The 17,722-nt window shown below is 38.2% G+C and overlaps 1 pseudogene; it reads left to right on the forward strand.

Moving 5' to 3' along the window:
- Window positions 1-6,314, forward strand: part of LOC101391590 (glucose-6-phosphate 1-dehydrogenase pseudogene) — a 50,086-nt pseudogene extending 43,772 nt beyond the window's left edge.
- Window positions 6,315-17,722: the final 11,408 nt, after the last annotated feature.

The raw sequence follows: 17,722 nt of genomic DNA on the forward strand, positions 1-17,722 counted from the left end.
AAGAAACAGTCATAAAATTACAGCCCACTCATGGTGTCCCTGAAGAACAATGCAGAAGATAAATCCTTTCTGCAAAACTTTGAGAAATACACCTGGGTGTTAAGTTTTGCCTTTAAGGCAAAATAGCTAGAGGTACAGATCTACACTGATTCACTGGATGGTATTTATATTAGTCAGGGTTCTCCAGAAAAAAATACATAGAGAGAGAGTGAGAGAGATTTATTTTAAGGAACTGGCTTACTCAATTACGGAGACTGACAAGTCCAACACTTGCAGGAAAGGTCCATAGGCTGGAGACCCAAAAAGAGTGAATTTTGCAGTTCAGTTCCAAAGGCTGTCTGATAGCAGAATTTCTTTTTGCTTGGGGGAAGGTCAGTCTTTGTTCTAATAAGGCCTTCAACTGATTGGATGAGGCCCACGCAGATTACTCAAAGTCCACCAATTTAAATGTTAATCTCATCCATAAAACTCACTCACATAAACATACAGAATAATGTCTGGCCAAATATCTGGGCACTGTGGTCCAGCCAAGTTGATATATAAAATTAACCATTACATTAAGAGACATATAAGTGATATAACTGAAAATTTGGTAACAAGTAGGTTTGAGAAAGAGATATTTTGATACATTTTTAGAAATGAGTACCAAGGTATTTGTGTCCATATGAATACTCTCAAAATGCCTGCCCTGCAGAGGAGGCTCCCAATAATCTTGTGGGCAAGATAAGCCTCTAATAGGGCAGTATAGGCAAGTTTATTAAATTGAAACTCTTCATAACAGAAGGGGCAGCAGTTTATTCTCTCTGGAATAAACACTTTCTGTAGATATGAATTTCCTTCCTGCTCACCCAGTACCTAAAGAATGCTTCATTCACCATCGTTTTCTAAACAGCATCATTTCTGACCAAAGAACTCATTTTATAATGACGGAAGGTGGCAATGCACTCATGCTCATTAATTTACTAACCTTATTAATGTCTCCTTACCCCAAATGAGCTGGCATAATAGAAGGTTAGAATAGCCTATTGAAGTCCAATTGTGGTGCAATTTGGGTGGCAATACCTTGGAGATTGAGAATGTCTTCATCTGTATAAGGCTTAACTACATTAATACAGGCAAAAGCATGATGCTACTCTCTTTATACCCAATTAAATATTGGTAAAATTGTCATGTATGAAATTTGACTTAAAAAAGGATTGGACTGGGTTCAATTGCCTGAAGTTAAATCATCTTCAATCTCATCTTCCTTCTTTGCTCTCCATGGGTTTCATTCAGATTCCCTGTGTCCTTTTCCCCACAGGTTTCTGGTCAGAGTTTGCTAATGAGAGGCAGCCACATGAGATTGGAAGGCAGCAGGCTACGGGGAGGCTAATATTCTCTGGGGACAGTTGTACACAGATGTGAAAGCAGATGTTTCTCACTGATATTATTGGTGGCTGCTCCATCCGCACTTGCAAAGATCGTATACAGCTCTCCTTTCCTACATTAAAGTCCTTATACCTATAATAAATTGCTTCAGCTGTGATTTTTTTCTCGTATGTGCCTTCGTCCTGTATTTTTCTTAAATTTACTGCACTGGAGGCATCTCTGCAGAATGAGGAGAATGGTGGAAAGAGGGTGACATATCCAGTCCTCACTGTAAGCCCATCAGAATCTACATTCCTCTCAAGATTTTTGGTCAAGATCTTGAATGCTTTCTAAATAATAGTCCCTAACAATTTTCTTGAAAATTTGAGGCTTTTCTCTTGGTTACAGAGGATTTAGAAAGAATAATTTTAATTTTTTTAAAGCCTCAGTGGAGCTGATGTTTAACTGGCCCGATGGTATGACTTCATTTGCAACTACTGCCTTTTTCATCAGATACGAATATTTGTTTCTGCTGTTTGGCTTAGTCAACTAGGGGTAATTTTGCCTCCCAGAGGAACATTTGGCAAGGTCTGGAGATAGTTTTGATTGTCACAATTGAGGGTGAGACAGTTGTGCTACTGGCATACAGTGGGTGGAGGACAGAGATGCTGCTAAACATCATACGATGCAGAGGACAGCCTCCACAACACAGTTATCCTGTCCGAAATGCCAGTAGTGCCGAGGTTGAGAAATCATAATCTAGATTCTTACAAGGGTGATACAATTATTCTTTATTTAGGGATAATTAAACTGAGGCTCTGAGAAGCTAATTTCTAATCTACAGTTATACAACTACTAAGTAAAATCATCAGACTCCTGTTCTTTTCACTACATGGATTACTTCTAAATCTACTATTAAGTAAGGGTGTTTCTACCAGCTGCTAAGTGAGAAATTTTAGAAATGCCAGACTTCACATTGTATTTAAAGCACACAGAATATGAGACAACTTGCGACAACACTTGAAAACTGTATGTAGTCTTACCCATGAAAAATGCTCTCTTGCCAGTGATATAGGTTAATTTTCATTTTCAGGCGTGTTTTTCTGAACAAAATTACCTGGTATTCAGTGTAGAAATATTCTGTATAAGTAAATAAATGTATTTTACAGAATAACTTTATCTTTGGAAACTAAATTTTTATATCATATCCATGTGTCCTACAAGTAAATGATAGTCACTTTGTGATAATTATTCTAAAATATTAAAAGATCTAAACATATTTTTCAAATACCCCCATATCTCCCTATTATTGGGCTTGAATCTCCTCAAATTTCCTATGTTGAAGTCCTAACTCCTAGTACCTCAGATTGTGACTGCATTTGGAGATAGGGTGTTTAAAGAGATAATTAAGTAATAATAAAGTCATTAGGGTGGACCCTAATCCAATATGACTGGAGTCATTATAAGAAGAGAAGATTAGGGCACTGAGACACAGAGGGAAGACCATGTGAGGACACAGGGAGAAGAAGGCCATCTACAAAAGGAGCGAGGCCTTGGAAGAAACCAACCCTGCTGACACACTGATCTAAGATCTCTAGCCTCTAGAACCATGAGAAATTTCTGTTCCTCAAGCCACCTAGTCCGTGATGTTCATTATGACAACCCTAGCAAGCTAATCCACTCCCCAGCAACATATTACAGATCCATGTATACTTCAGATGCAGTATTTGACTACCAGCACATTCCTAAATGCCATACGTTATTTTCCTTACACTTACTGTCACATAACCATTGCCTCCCCTTCACAAAATCCCAGCTTGTTGTCTCTTGCCATCCAACATCTGTAAGAAGTGAGTGGAAAATGGCAAAGTCAAGTAACCATCATTTAGCTTGATACAGCAGAGTTTTCAGATGTGTTTCTGTGGTAGTTGATCCTTAGGCTAAAGACAAATAGACAATTAAGTGAAGGTGGAGAAAACAATTTTCCCTAATAATTAGCAATAATCTGTATAAAAATAGAGAAAACAGACTCTGCGACTCAAGATAGGCTCTCAAATTGATACTCTACCCTCTAGTGGAAAATGATTGCTGATATCTGCTGTCTCACCAAAAATATCTTTTTTTTAAATCAGTACCTTTGTCTTTCAAGATTTACTAAAAGAGTGAAATGGACTTTTGGCCTATTTCAGAGAAAGGGTATCTTCTGAGCTATTAGAGAGTAAGAGTATTTTCTTGGTTTACTTGCAATATAATTTTCTAAAACTGAATTTCTGAGACAGCATTTTGTGCCTAATATACTTATCATATCTAGTATTTTTAAAAAATAAACAAATTAAAAAGGAGATTAAACAAAGTAACTTCTAGTCACATCAAGTGTTTAATATGTTATTTTAACTCTGACCATACCAGCTTACAATTTTAGAATGACTATTAAATATTGACCACATGAATTTTCCCAATATATTTTAGATTGGAGCTTATGTGCTTTCTACACAAATAAAATAGCTTCCTGACTTTGAGTAATTTACTAGCTTGTGATTGTAAAATGAGGAAAATTGTTGCTAAAATAAAATTAGAAAGCTATCAAATGTATTTTAGAATAATATGACAAGCTATCACTCAATCTGGGATCCACTAAAACTAAATAAGAAGTAAGTGCTAAAGTTCATAATATATCTAAAATTTTTTTAAATTTATTCAGAAGCTTATTTATGTCCAAAACAGTCTTTATGCAATCTCCCCCCAAAATTACCTAAGTTTTCCACAACTTCTCATTAAAATAAACTCTCATTTAATGTATATTCAGCATCTACGAACAATTTCTCTTCTCTATAAGAAGGGAATTCCATGGGACTTAGGTAGCACTCAACACTCTTCTGCATTCTTTTACATTCTTATTTTGTTCTCTTAAGATATATGTTCAGTTCTCCCAAGTGCAATCACTTTTTACCCCATGCAAGCTAGATTTAAAACTTATCTCTTCCACAACAATCATACCCACCTCCATTTTCACAACTTTAGTCATTGCCTGTTATATTTTCTACTTCTGTAACTTCTCTCTCTATTGCCTCTCAAATTTCTTCTCTTTTTCAACGGATGCCACAAGACTTTTAAGGCCAAGTTTTCCCTTATAAGTCACACACAATCTAACTCTAAATCCGATACACTGGTAATATCAGAAATAATTTTGAGCTCAAATCATTCATGACATGAAGAGAATAAAAATGGCATAAATTCTCCATTACAAATATGAACTGAAAACTATTTAAAATATAACCATTACAAATGCCAACTGCCATAATTATAAGTATTTGTATAAATATTTGAAAATTTCACTAATAATCTGATTACACAATACTTGGTACCTAAGATTCCTTTAAAACATATTAAAAATAAATGAATAAGACTTCTGGTTTCAGCTCATATGATACGAAGTGGGGAAGAACATTGCTCCCATCTTTACAACAAGGAAAAAAGCTACAAATATGCAAATTAACAACCTTTTAAAACCAATCAGGGAACTGAGGTCACAGAGAAAATAAGAAGAAATCGAAAATATACTTAGATGGTCATGTGATTTTCAAGTATTAAATTTGCATAAGGAATCAAGCTGAGAGTGAGCTCTTCTTCAGAGCCATCCCAGAGGAGAAGCCCAAGCTGGAGGAGTTCTCTGCTTGAAACTCCTATGTGGCTGGCCCGTAGGAGGACGTGGCCTCCTACAAGCGTCTCAACAGTCACATGAACGCCCTCCACCAAGGGACAAAGGCCAACTGCCTCTTCTACCTGGCTTTGCCCACCACCGTCGATGAGCCTGTCACCAAGAACATCTGCAAGACCTGCATGAACCAGACAGGCTGGAACCGTGTCACCACAGAGTAGCCCTTCAGGAAGGACCTGCGGCACCCGGACCAGCTGTCCACCCACATCTCGTCCCTATTCCACGCAGACCAGATCTATCGCATCAACCACCACTTGGGCAAGGAGATGGTCCAGGACCTCATAGTGCTGAGGTTTGCCAACAGGATCTCCGGCCCCCATCGGGAACCAGGACATCGTCTACGTCATCCTTACCTTTAAGGAGCCCTTTGGCACTGCAGGCCGCGAGAGGCTACTTCGATGAATTTGGGATCATCCTAGACGTGACGCAAAACCACCTCATGCAGGTGTTGTGCTGGGTGGCCACGGAGAAGCCCGTCTCCAGGGACTCAGATGATGCCGAGAGGGTCAAGGTGTTGAAATGTATCTCAGAGGCGCAGGCGAACAACGTGGTCCTGGGTCAGTATGTGGGGAACTCCAAAGGAGAGGGCGAGGCCACCAAAGAGTACTTGGATGACCCCACGGTGCCCCGCGGGTCCACCACTGCCACCTTCGCAGCTATGGTCCGCTATGTAGAGAATGAGAGATGGGACGGGTGCCCTTCATCCTGCGCTTCGGCAAATCCCTGAGCAAGCGCAAGGCTGAGGTGTGGCTGCAGGTCCGCGACGTAGCGGTACCCGGCGAGAGCCTCCAGCAGCAGTGCCAGAGCAACGAGCTGGTGATCCACGTGCAGCCCACGTACACCAAGATGATGACCAAGAAGCCCGGCGTGTTCTTCAACCCCGAAGAGCCAGCGCTGGACCTGACATACGGCTGCAGATGCAAGAACGTGAAGAGCCGGGAATGTGTCTGAGCGCTTCACGCCCGACGTCTGCCGTGCGAGCCAGACGCTCGCGTCCGGGAGGCCGGGCGGGTCTTCACGCCACTGCTGCACTAGATGGGGCGCGAGAAGGCCAGCCCATCGCTTACCTTTACGGCAGCCGAGGCCCGTGGAGGGAGAGAAGCTGAGGCGGGCAGTGTGCGTCCAGCGCCAGGAGACTTACAGGTAGGCTAACCCTCGCGAACTGGGAGCCCCGGGACCCCAGCCCCCCTCCCACTTGGCACTGTCTGGCTCTGTCCCTCCCACCTTTCCACCTCCGAGCCTGCTTTGAGAGGACTTCAGGACCGTAGACCTCTGCCTCCATTCCCACCCCGGGCTCAGGCCAACCCAGCCCGCCCCCTGCAGCTGCCGCTCCAGGCCAGCTGCAGTCCTCAACCACCGAGCCCTGGAGACCGGCTCTGTGACCGTCCCCCGCCGCAGGCCCTGCCTGAGCCAGCTTCTGTCCACGGAACTGCGCCCCGACAGAAGGAAAGAGAACAGTGGTCCTTCTGTCAGTGTCAGGCTCCTCGGCCTAGGACAGGAGTTAGGGACGACAGGGAGGGCCAGTGAGTGGGCCTCTGGGGCAGTGGCCAACCCACGCCCCTGTTGGCTGTGAGTAAGCTCCCCAGAAGTTGGGGGTCAGGGGCGAGTGTGTTCATGTGGAGGCGCTTTCCAAGGGCTGTGATCCAACCGCGGCCACCTCAGCTTCATTGCCACTAGACATTCCTGGTCACCAGCTGGAAAGGACCTCTGTCCTGCCCAGCAATCCTCTGTGCCCGAGGCACGGAGCTCCCACCAGCTCCCTCCCACCACCCCAACTCTGCACTCCCTGGCCACCCCCACCCAACACGCAGGTGGCCCCCTCATCCTGAAAAAGCAGACGCAGCAGCTGGGATACCCCACTTCAACTTCTTGCCATTACATCCACAAACAGAAATAAAAAGAGTAATTTTTGTGTTTTTTTGTTCTTGAAAGAAACATTTATGATAGTTTCAAACAAATCCAGAACAGGTTTTCACGTTTGGAGCCATCAGTGCAAAGATGCTGTGTCATGTGCAAAAGAAATGCTTATCCAGTGGAGCTCTTCGACCATTTAAATATTGGGATAATGAGGCAGAAGACTTATGTGGTAGTAAGGTATGACTTTAAGAAAGGAATCTTCAGGAAGAAACAGAGCATTTGTTTACCTGGGTCATATGCCACCAGATACCACACTCATCCTTAAGAAGTTTTGGATAGTAAATTTTTGACAAATTGCTAAGGATGAATGTGGAGTAGCATGGGAGTGTGCCTAGGGGCATGCAGATACAGGGGAGTTTGCACCGTCTTGCTTTTTCTCCAGAAACCCCACCAACCACTCACAGGGAAGACAGAGAGAATCCTGAGAAAGCTCTTGGTGGTGCTGGCTAGGGGAAGAGGACAGAAGCCACTGCAGAAACTTCCCACAGAACACCTTCCCTTTATCCTTTATGGAACACAACCTTAATCTGCAGGGTGTAAGACAAAGAAAAACACGAAAATTGTAGACAGAGTACTCATGAAAACACATGGCAGCTGGGAGAGACAAATAGGAAAAAAAAATCTCCACCCCGGAGAACGGCAGGGATATTAGGCCCAGCCTAGCACTAGTCTGGAGGAGAGGCAAGAATACGAGGGGGGTGGCAGTTATAGACTTGACACCCAGTGTCACAGTGTCTACCTAAGACTGAGGTTTTTCATGTGAGGGGGTTTTAAAAAACCATACACTTACATGTCCTCACTGCCACACTAATAAGAATCAAGTAAAAATAAGAGTGAAACAGCTGGAATTGCTGCAAGAGATAGCTCCTCCTGTAGAGAAACACAAAGGGAAGACCTCAAGTCAAGGGGGGAGACCCAAAGTAGTGCAGAGAGCATTTACTGAGATAAAGCCTCTGATATATTATCCCACATCACAAACACAAGTTATCACTAGAGAAATGCAGGGTAAAACTGTGGGACACTCAGGGTGACCACAGAAATAAATATTTAAAACTCAGCCCAATTTCTAGCTAGATTAACACAACCCCTCACATTAAAGACGTAGCTGAAGAATGAGCTCATCTTCTAAGTAAAAAAGTGTTTACCTTAGCATTTACCATTTTATAAAACATGTTGAATTTCAACAAGGACAATATTACAAGGCATACAAAAGGCAAAAAAAATCACGATATAAACAAGTCACAGATGTTTAAACTCTTAGGGAATTGAAAATAACTCTAATATGTTAAAGGCTGCAATTTCAAGGGTAGGCACATGCAAGAGGAATTAGTTAATTTCATCAGCAAAGGAAACTATATGAAAGAAGCATATGGAAATGCTAGAAATCAAAAAAACAGTGATGGGAATGAAGAATATTTCTGATGGGCTTATCAGAAGACTTGAAGTGGGTGAGGAAAGAATACAGTTAAAGATACACCACTGGAAATTATCCAAACTGAAATGCAAAGAAAAGTCAATAAAACAGAACAAATTAACTAGAGTTTCAGGACAATATCAAACTATCATGGGTGTGATCAGAATCCCAGACAGAGAAGTGCGAAAAGATGGGGAAGAAATAATGGTCAAGTTTTTCCAAAATTAAGACCACAAACTACTGATCCAAGAAGATTAAAGACACAAAAAAGAAAAATGAGACAAAAAACACCTAGGCATAACTTATTAAAATTGCTGAAAATGAAGACAAAAAAATCTTAAAGGTAGACAAAGAAAAAAAGATTCATTGTATACACAAGAACAAAGATAAGAATTATAGTAAACTTCTCATCAGAAACCACACAAGTAAGAAGACAATGGAGTGATATATTTAGATTGCCAGGAAAAAACATCTGTTCACCCCAGAATTATCTGTCCAGCAAAAATATTCTTCAAAATGAAGGGGAAAGAAACAACGGGGAATGCACTGTCAGCAGACTGGATCTAAAGTAAGTTAAAGAAAATCCTTCAAGCAGAGGAAATATGATAAAGATACGTATCCATAACATTTAAAGAACCCTTAAAATTATTTTAAAAAACCCTAGAAATAAGTGGTCAAAGATCTGAACAGAATCTTAATAAATAAGTTGGCAAATAAGCATATGAAAAGATGTCCAACACCATTAATCGTTAGGTAAATGAAAATTAAAAGCACAAATAAGATACTGCTACACATCTATTATAATGGCTAAAATAAAAATACATAAAAACAATGCAAATGGGGAAAAAAATCTGAGAATACAAAATATCACGGAGGATGCAGGGCTAGTTAGGATGCAAAATGCTGTGGTCACTTTGAAAAATATTTTAGCAGTTCTCTGCAAAGTTGAACAATCATCTACCATTTGAACCAATTGTCTCACTTCTAGATATTTACCCAAGCAAATTGAATACTTTTGGTGGAAAAAAAACCTGTATATTGAAGTTTATAGAAGATTTATTCAAAATTGCTGGAAATTGGAAACAACTCGCATGCCCTTCAACAGGGGAATGGATAAATAGTCTTTGTCTAGTCATACAATTTAATACTACACAGGAATAGAAAGAAGTAAAATATTGTTTCACATAGATGAGTTTTTTTATGGATGGTTTTTAAAAGCATTTTCTAAGATTCAAGAGGCTGCATTTTGTATGATTCCATTTACACATCATTATGAAAAACTCGAAACCACTGGGACAAAATACCTATCAGTGGTTGACAGAGATTGGGGAAAGGAGAAGTATATGACTAAAAACGGATGGCCCAAAGGAATATTTAGGGCAATGGAACTGTTCTTTTAGGGACAGGGGTGGTACAAGTGGCATATATATTTCCCAAAACCTGTAGAACTGTACACCGCAAAGAGTGAACTTTAAAAACAAACAAACAGCAACCATAATAACAACACAAACATCAACCAGGATATTTGGAAAATGTGGGATGAAATTTAGTCCCTGACAAACTATTTAACTGTGTTACAATTACTATCATACACCTCACTTAAAGACATGAAGGAAAAACAAGCAGAACTAAGCAACTTTGGAAAACAGCATTTTGATTGGATATTCAGAGCAAATAAACTATTGTATTAAAACACTGTAATCTACTTGGTAAATGTGTTTCATACAAGGGTATGGTAACCAGTCCTGAAAACCCTTTAAACACACACTAGGGTTGAAGTAAATAAGTTATCAATAATAGGAGCCAGTTGTCTCACTGCCAGAGAAAGAAGTTACAAATAAGCAAGAGAGGAAATATTGATCAAACCTTGTGGTGCTGAATTAGAGAGTTCAGTATGAATTTATGTTTATTTTAAAAAGTACACAAATAAAATATAGGTTCAGGTACATGTGGGTTACTATAAATATCTGCATTGTTATGAATGTATATATATTTCCTATTTCTCTCCTCTGAGAACAGTTCACCCCAGTTGCAATGAACATACATGCCACTCAGATTTGGTTTTTAAATACCATTCTCCAATAAAAGGAATCATGGCTCCTTGAAGAAATGGTTTATTTTAGGCCTGGGGCAGCAAAAATACAAGGTAATCCTGGAACATCTTGTAGTTGCAGAAATAAGGAAGTGCTAAGAATTAAAAGGAGGGGTCTACCTGAAAGATCTCCTAAAAACCAAAACTGGAAAAATTTGAGCAACAAAATAAATTACTGTTGTATTATAACTAAAAGAATGATTAAAAAAAATAGGTGAGCCCATCCTGATATTAAAATGATAGAAAAATAAGGAAGAAAAGATAAATCTCTTACCAAAGAATTCCAATTAATAAATATAAAAGCCATGAGAAAAATAATTCACCATTTGAGCACTATAGTAATAATTGCAGTAGGCAAAATCCACTGATGGCTGCTAAAATTAGTCAGCAAAATTTGAAGAAGAAATAGAATATTTGCATAGCCTCAGATTATCTTCTCCAACTTATTTATTAATTACTGTGGTGTATTTAACATATGTTCACAAATGGTTTGATATTTCTTCCACCAGGATGTGGAACTTCCTTTTCCTTGAATGTAGGCCGAATATTGACTCACTTCTAGAAAATAAAGCATGGAAAGGAAAAAATGACTGTACAGTGAAAAAAACTACCAGACACCAGCTTACCAAATGATCAAGTTAACAGCAACCAGTAATAAAATATGTTGATATCATGTATCCCCTGATATGATACAATAAGAGCATTTTGCCACTGTGGTATTCTCTCTTCAATATCGTAACCCCACTGTATTAGTGAGCAAACATCAGATAAACCCAAATTGTGAGATATTCTACAAAATACCTGACCAGTATCTTCAATATGTCAAGGTCATGAAAGACAAGGAAAGACCAAAGAAACTGTCACAGATTGGAGAGGACTAAGGAGACATGATGACTAAATGCAGCGTGATATCACGAGTTGGGTTCTGTCCAGAAGAAAGACATTAGTGAAAAAACTGGTGACATCAAATAAAGTCTGTAGTTTAGTTAATTGCATTGTACCAATGTTATTTTCTTAGTTTTGATTACTGTACCAAGGTTACATTTATCAAAACTAAGAAAGTAAGATGTTAACATTAGGGGACTAGGTGAAGTTTATATGGGAACACTTTGTTTATATGAGAATATTTTTCGTTTTCTCCTGTAAATATAAATTATTTCAAAATATGAACTTTTAAAAAGTTTAGTGATGGTACATCAAGATAATGGAATATTACTCAGCACTAAAAAAAAAGCTTTATCAAGCTTTTTTAAGCTACCTTAAATGCATATTACTAAGTGAAAGAAGCCAATCTGAAAAGGCTGTATACTATATGATTCCACTATATGTCATTCTGAAAAAGCCAAAACTATAGCTACAGTGAAAGGATCAGTGGTTGCCAGGGGTTGGTGGGGTGATGAATGAATAGACAGAGCGCTGAGGATTTTTAGGGCAGTGAAAATATTCTGTTTGATACTATAATGTTGGATACTTGTCATTATATATTTGCCCAAACCCATAGAATGAACAAAACCCAGAGTGAACCCAAAGGCAAACCTGTGGACTTTAGATGATTATGATGTGTCAATTTAGGTTCATCAGTTCTAACAAATGTACCAGTCTGGTGGGAGATGTTGATAATGGAGAAGGTTATGCATGTGTAGGGCAGCGGGAATATGGGAAATCTCTGTACCTTGCCGTTATTTTGCTGTGAACCTAAAACTGCTCTAAAAAAAATGAAGTCTTTAAAAAAAATGAAGATAAAAATAAAAGTTTAGTGAATGCTTTAAACATTTCTAAGTAATATAAATATGGATTATCCTTAAAAAGGTTAAGTAAATATTTTAGAAGCTTTTCTTAAAATCAACTGATTATATTTGTTTGTGTCTCCTCAGAACAATTACAGGAGACTCAATTAGTAACACAGGGTCACTCTTACATGTGATCCTTTTATTCTTGTCTCCAAAACAGTGAGATCCTGAATTTTTTACACCCTGTCACTGACATTCTCTCCCCAGATACTTTTAGACTCTGGTCATGAGAAGCATATTTGTTCCATACTTCCCCCAACATGACTCACTGCAATCACTGACAGTCATCTCTTATCTTCCCAAGAGATGCCAGCCATGCCTATGTGATCTAGAGCACACAAACACCCAGCAATTAGAGCGCTATGGAGGTTTATATTTAGATGTAGCATTGAATATTTATATATGAATAAATACTATTTATATATTAAAATATTTATCCACAATTTTAGGTATTTATTTAATCAGATGAGATGAGATAGATAGATAGATAGATGGATAGATTTTCACTGCTGGATCTCAAACTTTAGTGTTCAACAGAATCACATGGAAAACTTATTAAAACAATTTCCTAGGCCACATTCCCAGAGATTTTAATTCAGTCTTCCGGGATGTGGCCATGAATTTGCATTTTATACCAATACTGCTGACCCAAATACCACAATTTGAGAACTACTAAGCCAATGCATCCCAAATATCTTTCTTCAATTAAAGTCTTTTATATAATCTGGCATGATAGATTTCTATAAATCTTATTTCTTATTGTAAGTCAGATATAAACAGATATAGGCTATATAAGTCTACTTCTGGGCCCATTGTGGCTAAACCTTGTTTATGTTAGGATATAAAAAGATAATTATTATAATCCTAAAATTAATGGCAAACATTTAAAAATCTTGTCTCTATGTGATCAGTATAAATAAAGTACCTACCTAGGATCCAATTATACATACAAAGACTCATTTTCATTAATATGTCCTTACCATTTTGAGGCAAAGCATCAGTGAATAGCATTTACTACTTCAGAAAGAAAAAGGTAAATTCAAAAACAGAATATAGTTGAGAAGCAGAAGTAAAGGTGGTGTTCAAATTGAAAATCCAGTGACATATAGAAAGTGAAATGTCAAATATTGATATTAACATCTATTTATGGATAGCCTGTATATATACAAATTACTGTATATAAAATTACTATCAACAATATTGTCATGTTTTCTGTCATGTTTCAAATATATGTATATTTGAAAAATTGCATGGGAACAGATACCGCACTGTTACTACAGCACTTATTAAAACAATTTGTAATCTACGTTATGAAAAAAAATAATTTCTTTCAGATATATGTGATAAAATGGGGATTTTTCCTTTCTTGATCAGAAAGGCGTTAGAGTCACGTGAGAAATTATTTGAAGCAGTCTGGCGATCGATATAGATGATCAATTTGATCTGTTGTTATTCTGGAATATTCTTTACTGATTGCAAGCTGTTACTCTCTTCCAGAATCTCAGGCTGTGTTCACAAGCAAAGGACAGGTTAATTGTCCTGGAGTGAACACAGATTTAATGCATCATGATATCATTTTTGTGTGCGTTAATTGCTCAACTTTACATTAGAATTTGTCACACACCATAGACTATTTTGTATTTTGCAGTGCAAAAACTGATTTACCCACAGGCTTACTTTCTCTCTTTAAACTACTAGTCCAACGAGAGGAACTACATTCCTCAAGTATGGAATACTTACAATATGTGTGCCAAAATGCTAAGAAGAAAATGAGCAACACATTCACTCATTGTAGCTAAACATAATCTAAACTACATTAAAAACATTTATTTTGGAACAAACATTTTCTCCTAGCTGCTAGGATGAATTCATACATAATGACCATTCTGTTGTCCAGGTTTAGAGATCATGTCCTTCCAAAAATTAAACCCACTCATTTTTTACTGTTCTATACCGTAAATAACCATCTGCTCTTTCTAAAGCACTGTTGTTGGAACACCCTAGAAGTTAAGGTAAATTGGCAGTTAACTCCAAAATGAAAAGGATCATATTGTAGATTTACAAAGGCTATAAAAATACAGTTCACAAAATACTCAACAACTAAGAATATATTAAAAATATTCAACTTCATTTGAATATTTTATACTTGAGTATATAGGAAGTGTAATTTACCAATCTGGAGGTGGGCAAGAAGTCAGCATTGGTTTTCAAAATGAAGTGGTGATTCCTGTCTTAGATTTTTAACAAGAATGAGTTAATGACGAAAATTATAGAGGTGGAGGTGTACATTGTGAAAGTTCAAAACAGTGGGAACAGCCACATGTAAAAATTATAAATGTACACCTTTTGATATTTTTGAGGTATATAATAAAGAAAAGTGATGAAATAGAATTTCTGATGAGAACTGGATTGGATCTCAGAACATGAAAAATAAAGATTAAGAATTTTAAGTAAGTAACTATAACAACTCAGGTTTAATTCTATGCCCGATCACTTACAATATCAGTGAGCTTAGAAAAATCACATAACCTTAACATTTCAGTTTTTCCACCTGTTAAATGTGATAATAAAAATACCTACTTAATAGCATTAGTATGCAATCTATACCATTGCTTGCATACAATGGTATAGGTATATGCCGTTGTTATGATATTGAGAGTCAATTTGAAGCTAAAAGAGATAGTGATTCGATGAAGGAATATGTAGAAAATCATATTATTTCAAATAGCTTCTAGCTCACAATTAGTCTCCAAACTATTAACAGCCAGTTTTCTAAAACATGTACATACAAGCAGAAGTAAATATAATGGATGGATTTAATTTAATGTTATTCCTAGTGATTAGTTATCAATGAAATTGTGCATCCTAATCTCAGTATACCATTTACTGAATTTTTCACTTTGTCATGAGATTCTAAATATATTTGAGGAAAATAGTTTTCTTTGTTCAAAGGAACAAATGCATGAACTTCAAAAGCATCTAAAATGCTGTGCAAATGATAAGGGTTCAGTATGTGTTTGTTGAACAGATAAATGGCTTCCTGGGGAATTGGGAAGACCCTCTTAACTTACAGTAATAGTAGCACAAAGAACGATGAGTTTAAGATTCAAAACCACAAATCTTCCTCTTCATCCTTCTCTTTCTCTTCTTGGCTCTCTTCCCTTCCTTTCCTGAGAAATTCAGGCATAAAACTGTTAAGTGGGGCAAAGCGAGGACAGTAGCCACTGTAGGGTGGAGTTGGCGGGGGGAGGGACGCAGCGGCTCTGAGTGTCCCGTCAGAGCCCGGGTGGGCGGAAGCAAGTTTCCATGAGGGCAGGGGAGGCCAGGCATGGGGCGTTACAACGAAAGCAAGGGAGGGAAGGGTGTACACACAGCGGAGCAGGCTGGCATGGGACGTCAGAATATGATCAGGGAGAGGAGTGCACCCATCTCCAATGGGGTCATGACATTTAGAGTGACATTTCGAGTCAGAACCGAAAAAGGTGAAGCATGCAATCGGGTGATGCAGTAAGGTGAGGGACGCAAGCTAGGGGAGAGGAAGCAGAGTGAAGAGAGCGTTCACACAGGAGGCAAACAGAGCCTGATTGCGGTGAGGATAGCATCCGGCCACGTGGGCTGCCAGAGCATGATGGCAGTGAGCGGTCCTGCGTCCGTGGGGACGTCCTCGTGTGGGGTGTCAGAGACCAAACATTGTCTGAAGGGCTTCCACAGAGCAGGGCACTCTGTTATAGGATGTCAGAGCCCAAGCAGAGTGAGGAGGACAGCCTGACACAGAGAGGCGGAACCCAAGTGCAGCGAGGAAACCACACTCTAGGAGAAACTCAGAAAGAAGAAAAACTAGAATGAACCTTGTAGTTTGGATTTAAATGGGATGTTTCTGTGTGAGCCCATGACTTTTAATATAGAGACATAGATGTAGAAATATAGATACTAAAATGGGTGTGTATAAATGTGTGTGTGTGAATACATACGTGTACAGCCTTATTATGTCCACTGAGATGGCTTGGGGCATGGAATAAAAATCAGCACATCTGGTGCCCGTACCTTGGTTTCTACTTAACATTTTCCCCCAAAACAAAGCAGAGCTACTGGGAAAAATTGCTAATTCATGGACTGGGGCAAAGAAAATACAAAACAACATGGAATGTCTTCTGCCAGAAAGAAAGGCAATACTTAATGAAGAAAGAATATGACAAAAGCACACAAAATAATAGAATTTCCCTGCCCAAATCTGGGACAATTTGAGCATCAAAATACATAATGATTGTAATAAAAAATAACCCATTCAATAAAATAGAAAATCACAACTGCGTATAGATGCAAATAGTTGAATAAATTGAAATTTTAATGAAATATGGGGACTTAACATAATTATGATGCCTCTCCCAGAAAGGCATAACTTTATGGTGGGGAAATCTGGGAGACAGTAAGTACTTTAATAAAGTGAGCAAGGTGAACTTCATCAGTAATAGGGCAGATTGAAATGTAGTGACAACCCATAAATTGCAACAAGGACACGGCAACATTTGGAATGATATTCCTGCCTCAGATACAGAGCTTGAATCTAGTCATGATGAAACATCAGGCAAATGCGACCTGAGGAAGATTTTACAAGACAACTAGCCTGTAAACTTCAAAATATCAAGGTCATAAAAGTCAAGAAAAGCCTGAGGAACTCACCCAGACTGAATAAAACTAAAGAGACAAGGCAAGGATGCACTCTATGATCCTCAACTGGAACCTTTTGTTCTAAAAGGCATTCCTGAGACCTGAATTCATCGAAGAATCCGATGGTATTTATGTTAATTATCTGATTTTGACAGTGTATTTTAGTTATATAGGAAAGTGTCCCTGTTTGTAAAAAATACATACTGAAGTAAAGAAGAAAGATGAGACATCAGGTCAGCAAATTACTCTCAAGTGGTTCAGAAAAGACTTATTTCTGCTGTACTATCAATTTTTCTGTAAGCTTGAGGTTCTTTAAAATAAAAATTGAGAGAAGGTGGAGAGCAAAGTCATTTCCTTTACTTCTTAAGTTAAACTTATTTTCAAAATTGATTTTATGGAAAGTCAAATGGAAACATAAATACAAAAGTACAAGTTCATTTATACATATGTTTTCTATCTCTTTTTATCCTGATAAGGTCCGGCTAACCACCATAAAATAGTCAGGTAGTTGATAAGTTGGTATTGCCTTTTCTTTGCTCTGATTTTCCTAAACTAACTTCATATCCAAGTCAATTTTTTTTATTTAAAGTATTTTATTTATAAATGAGATTTTTTTTGTAAGAATAATTTATGTTATTTTCTTTCCTCACTCAATTTCCCAAAAGTCATCACTTTTTAAGGAGTGCCTATGTAAATAAATAAACACATACACACAAATAGATATATATGCATGCAATATATGTATGTGTATCTCACACATACATCCATACACACAG

Source organism: Ceratotherium simum, chromosome 12, assembly GCF_057802395.1.
Source record: "Ceratotherium simum simum isolate JZ-2026a chromosome 12, ASM5780239v1, whole genome shotgun sequence".
In the NCBI taxonomy this organism is placed as follows: domain Eukaryota; kingdom Metazoa; phylum Chordata; class Mammalia; order Perissodactyla; family Rhinocerotidae; genus Ceratotherium; species Ceratotherium simum.